Here is a 6,000-nt window from a genome sequence, read left to right as displayed (position 1 = left end):
TCCGATTTTTTTGTGTTATCCTCCTCGTCCGTCTCTCCCCCCATTTCACAAAACTGAGTAAATAGAAAGTTTTAAAAAAGCTAGCTAGCAACTGAACTCACACTGTTTCATCCTGGATGTGTGTGGATGCGTGCGACTGACCGACAGCACAGGCAGTTGCTATAGGCGATAGGCGATAAGTTGAGCTTCCAATCAAATAAAAGTAAATGCCTGGCATTGGCCAATCCACTGTTTTACCCGTTTTTACCCGTTTACGGACACAGGATTGACAACCATGAAGAAAACACAGTAACAGTAGAAGGAAACGGTTTCATTTGAAACCAGGAAATTCTACTTTAGAAGTACATTTTCACAAAAAAAAACTTGTCAAAAAAGAAAACAATCACTGGAAAACCGGGACGGGTGGCAACGCTAGACCCAACGTGATTTAAGAAGAAAACCGAATGGAGGACAATCGACGTCGTCAGCTGGCTCTCCCGGAGTGCGTTCTGTTAAAAAAAAAGACTTTGGGTGATCTTCTTTCTCAATACTCCACTTTCGTGGCATGTTTGTGGCTGCCAAATTTCAGTTATAGAAACATGCAACATCCGGTAGGTGTTGCATGTTTTAACCACCGGTGATAGAGACATTTTAAATGAATTTAAATTAAATTTCAATAAATCAACTCATGTCAAACAATGCAGTATTTCTCCTGTACCCTCACACTACAGCTTTTTTATGCTTAACATTATATTCACATAATCAGACATATTTTGATTTTGTAGTTTACATGTAGAATGGCAGGTATATTTTATTTATATTGTTATTATTGTTACAATCATTATATGTAAAATTATTAAATGTTTTTATATATTTAATATTTGAAATATTATACCGTACATCCATTTTTATCATGAATAATCATATATTTTTTATCTTGGGTCAAGTTATAATGTTAGTTTTTTATGGCTAAAACAGTGATAATTTAGTAACATATCATTTATTTAATTTTCAATGACCATTTTACACACACTCACCCTTACTAATAACCAAACTGCTTGTTTACATTGAATGCAAACTTTATTTTGATAGTTGTTCTGCTGTTACGAATAAAAAGCATCTATTCTACTGTCTACCTCACTGTAACTGACACCGTGAAGTTACTTATCATCCAGTAGGCGTTATTGACATATAAATTTGGTCATGTGTTTTGATGTTCATCTGTCTGAGATCTGAAGGCTGCAGAAGTTGTCACCGCTCAGTTTCAGTAAAAGCTCTTTTTAACTGAGGAGGAAGTTTTGACTTTCATTTCATCGTTTTCACTGAACAATAATCTTTTCTCAAAAGATCAAGGAAAATGTGATTCTTTATGATATGAGGCCTCTACAGTGTTGCAAACGTTTAATCTTTCATTGCATCAAACAGGGTTGTCCCTGTTCTTCTACCTCTCTCAGTTCCCATTGTGGTTTGGGAGAGAGTCAATGAAAGATTTGTCTTAAAAGTTATTTTCTGATCTTTGATGTCGGTGTTCCTCTGTCAGGAAGATCTGAGGCTATAGCTTCTGTTTCCACCAGCAGAGGGCACAATCCCCAATCACTCCTGGCCCATATCTCCTGTAGACCCGTGTAGATATGCAATTTGGTAACTCAATTAATGTGAAGTCTTGTTAGTTTAGGTGCAATTCTAGGCATATATATATATATATATATATATATATATATATATATATATATATATATATATATATATATATATATTATTTATTTGCTATTTTCAAGAAAATCTAAAAATCTAGTTTATAATGTTGATACAAAGCTCTATCAACAAAAAAATAAAAACATAATACAAGAAGAATTGCACTTCCATGACAGCTTATCATCCAGTGAGCTTGATAAGTGTATAATGGATATAGGATAAATTCATTGTGTACTATATATTTTTGCATGGGCTTTAAAACCATTCTGTTGATTCTAATTATCTTATAAAGGATATTGATCATACACCATTCTTCATGTTTTAGGAGGAAAATGATGACATAGAATTGTATGTGTCGTCTGTTGGAGTATCAGAACCAATGGCTCATGAGGAAATGATCCAGTTGCTCAACATCAACACCCTTCACCACAGCCCTGGGCCGCTTGCAACCACTGAGGCGTCCACTGAGGTGTGTGGCCTAACTGCTCTTGCATGAACTACAAACTAAAACTACAAAACATACATTTCAGTCATTACAACTCTTGGTATTGTTAGAGTATGTTAATGGATATGACAATGTTAAATTAATGAATTTGGTCTTGGTGGACTAAATATACAAATGCTGCTGCATAGTAAGTATGGACTGTGAGCTGCTGTGAGCATTTAAATGTTATATACAGAGGTGTGTGTGAGTGAGTGAGTGAGTGCGTGCGAGCGAGCGATTCATCATGTTTTTTACTCCTTTATCATCATGCACTGACGTACTAAGTGATGTTTGAAATCAGAGACTTGTGTTGAGCAACAGTGTTTCTGACCTCTTGTGATCGGATTAGAAATATGTATGTATGTATTTATTTATTTATTTATTTTTGCCTTATGGGATTTTTTCAAATATATTTCAAAATATCTATTGCTAAAATATATTTCAAAATATATTTACATAAATATGTTTTTGGACATTTTTTGTATATTTTTTAAACCATTTTTGAAAATATAAATATATATTTTAAAAGCATTTAAAAATACATTTCGCCCTATGTTTTTTAATCTAAGAAAATACATTCACATGTCACATTTGAAGAAAAATGTCTCAGGGTACAACTGTAACCATGGTTCCCTAGGAAGGGGAATGAGACACTGTGTCCTAAGTCTCTATGGGGAACCGGTGTTGACAGCGTGACCGGTGTCTGAAGCACGTGCCTAATCACGACAATAACATTGGTGGGTGACAGCATATGACATCACTAACGGTGTGATCAGAGTTTAAAAGGGTACCTTTAGTACACATCAACAGCTTCTTTGTCTGAAGGAGATGTGGGCAGGCATACCCGAAGCATGGCAACAAGATGCAGTGTCTTGTTCCCCTTCTCAGGGAATCATGGTTACATTCGTAACCTGAGGCATTCCCTATCGAATTGAAACTCGCTCTACATCCTAAGACTATTATTTGGAAGAAATTATGGGGAAGAAATGCCCACTCCAACCTGCTGAAAGAATGAAGAGGGAATGTGAGAACTGACAAAGTCAATGACTTAGTGGTTAGACATGGAGCTAGGTCCGAAGTAACAGTTCCCTGCTCCAGAGTGACTCTCTTCCCTAGGCCTAAAAACCCTGGCTATACATACTCCATGGGCAGAGCTCAGGGCCAGTGCCCGGTTGCATAAAGCACCTTAAGTGTAATTTTCCCTTAAGTTCGCCCTTATGTTTCCCTTAAACCTAAGGGTGTTGCAGAAAAAAACCCTTAAGTGTTACTTAAGGCTTTCTTTAAGTGAAACGTCATAAACACTTAGAATTTCCCTTAAATGCTGTTTTTTCACTTTAATAATCCCTTAAAAAGTGTTTAGTGTTGCATAAAACCCCTTAACGGTCATTTCCCTAAGTATAACTTAAGGTTTGGAAATCGTAACCTTAAGAGTAACGCGGACAAAAATAAGACGACATGGATGAATGTATGGAACCAGCTGAAGATCATTATATGCCAAGAATAATTTTTAGGGATGAAAAATTGTTGCAAGAATACCGATTTGATCGACGCGCAATATTTGCGCAATACATCGCTAACAAACTAGAGAGCGACCTTGACCATGTCACACATCGCAACCACTCTTTACCTGCGGTGTTACAACTGCTTATAGCACTGCGTTTTTTTGTTTTTTTTTTGCAACTGGGAGTTTTCAGTAGTGGGATATGTTTTACATGTGCATAAATCAGCTACCATTCAATAAAGGCTACAATTAGTGTGTATCAGATTTTCAGGTGATATTCTCAATTCATTCAGTTAACGGACGCTCTGAGGTAAAGTGTTCAGACTGCAGACTTATAGCAACGATTAGCTATATTATATTATTATTATATAGCTATATTTAATTGAACAGTACAGTCATAACATAACGTACAGACATTATCTTAATTCCATAATGTCCTTAAACATAACAATATTGCTGGCCATAAACTGAGAAAGTGCGCGTCCTTTGATACAGTTGTCCTAGACGCGACGCGGCGTGTTAGTGTTTTGCGTATCTATGGCAACAACAGACTTTTATAACGTGAATCCAGGATCGCTGTCGTGAAACACTTAAATGTTTCCCTTACCTAAGAGAACCGTTTAAGAGATTATATGCAACACCCTTAAGTTATTCTCTTAGGTAAGGGGAAATCGCCCCTTAAGGATCACACTTAAGGGAAAAACTTAAGGTGCTTTATGCAACCGGGCACTGGTATTCTGGCCCTTCAGGGGACACTATACCCCTGACGAATGGAGGTCTCAGGAAAACCACTCTCAAAACAAGAGGAGACCTAGCAACACTCTAAAACAATATCATCAAAGAGGCTAACAGAGAACCAATGACCTGATATAGTATCCAAGGGGAGTTCTAAGAACAGAAGCCTCAGCAGGACGACTCTCTAAAGCGAGAGGAGGCCTGCTATGTTCTACACTAAGGACTGCTTACCAAGGAGGCTCAAAAAAGAGCCTGACAACTCCATACTGCTATCCAAGCTGAACTCTGGGCAGTGGAGGCCTCAGCAGGATGACTCTCTAGAACGAGAGGAAGCCTAGCAACACCCACCCAGACAACAGTTTAACAAGGAGGCTTAAAAAAGCGCCTGCAACCTAGTCCACTGACTAAACAGAGCTCTGAGGGCAGAGGCTTCAGCATGACGACCCTCTATAGCGAGAGGGAGCTTAACTACGCTCTACGCAAAAGACCACCTGTAGGGAGTGGAGGTCTCAGCATGACAACGCAAAAGACCACCTGTAGGGAGTGAAGGTCTCAGCATGACAACCCTCTAAATCAAGAGGAAACCTAACAATGCTTCCCTAACGGTGGTTCCACCAAGGAGGCTCACAGAAAGCCATTCAACCTGGAGTGACCACCCAGACGGAGCTGTAAGAATGGAGGCCTTGGTAGGACAACTCTCTAAAACGAGAGGAGGCCTAAATACGCTCTAAGCTAACGACTGCTTACCAAGAAAGCTCAACAAGAGCTCTACAAGTCAATACTGCTATCCAAGCGGAGCTCTGGGGAGCGGAGGTCTCAGCAGGACGACTCTTTACTCCACCAAAGACAGTTCCACCAAGGAGGCTCACTGAGAGCCATACCACTCAATGTCACTGTCTATAGCAGAATGATACTGAAGTCAGAACAAGCTCATTGCAGAGGACCTTGCCCATAACTGGGAAGGTTCTACTCCATGCTCATCCTAAATGACCAATGGGAGCTAACAGCTACAACCATTGTAAAACCTGTAATATGATTTGGTCTCTAGACTCCAGCACTCTCAGCCGTACAACAGGAGAGGTTCACCCAAAGTGAACAGATCACTTTCTGTTGGGGTCCAGAGACCAGAGGAGCTCCGAGCCTTCCTTGGTCGGCAGATCACACGGAAGTATAAGGGGGCAAGGCAAAGTGCTAGCCGCACCATCATAAATGTTCAACTGAGACTCCAGCATTAAACTGAGTTCTCAACTATTAAAGGGTTAGTTCACCCAAAAATGAAAATTCTGTCAGTAATTTTCTCACCCTCATGTTGTTCCAACCCCGTAAGACTTTCGTTCATCTTCGGAACACAAATTAAGATATTTTTGATGAAATCTGAGTGCTGGATCACTCCTCCTGCAGGCTTATGGACACTATAACTTGCTGGCCCAGAAAATGAATTAAAGACATTGTTAATATAGTCCAAGTGACTCCAGTGGCTTAATCTTAAGTTTATAAAGCGACGAGAATACTTTTTGTGCGCAAAAACAAACAAAAATAACGACTTTATTCCACTTTTCATTTCCTTCTCTCTGGACCTCGAGTTTTTTTTACGTAGTGTAATAGC

This window comes from Scardinius erythrophthalmus, assembly GCF_964197995.2.
Source record: "Scardinius erythrophthalmus genome assembly, chromosome: 4".
Classification (NCBI taxonomy): Eukaryota; Metazoa; Chordata; class Actinopteri; order Cypriniformes; family Leuciscidae; genus Scardinius; species Scardinius erythrophthalmus.
The sequence above is the reverse complement of the archived record's forward strand: the minus strand, read 5'-3'. Positions refer to the sequence as shown.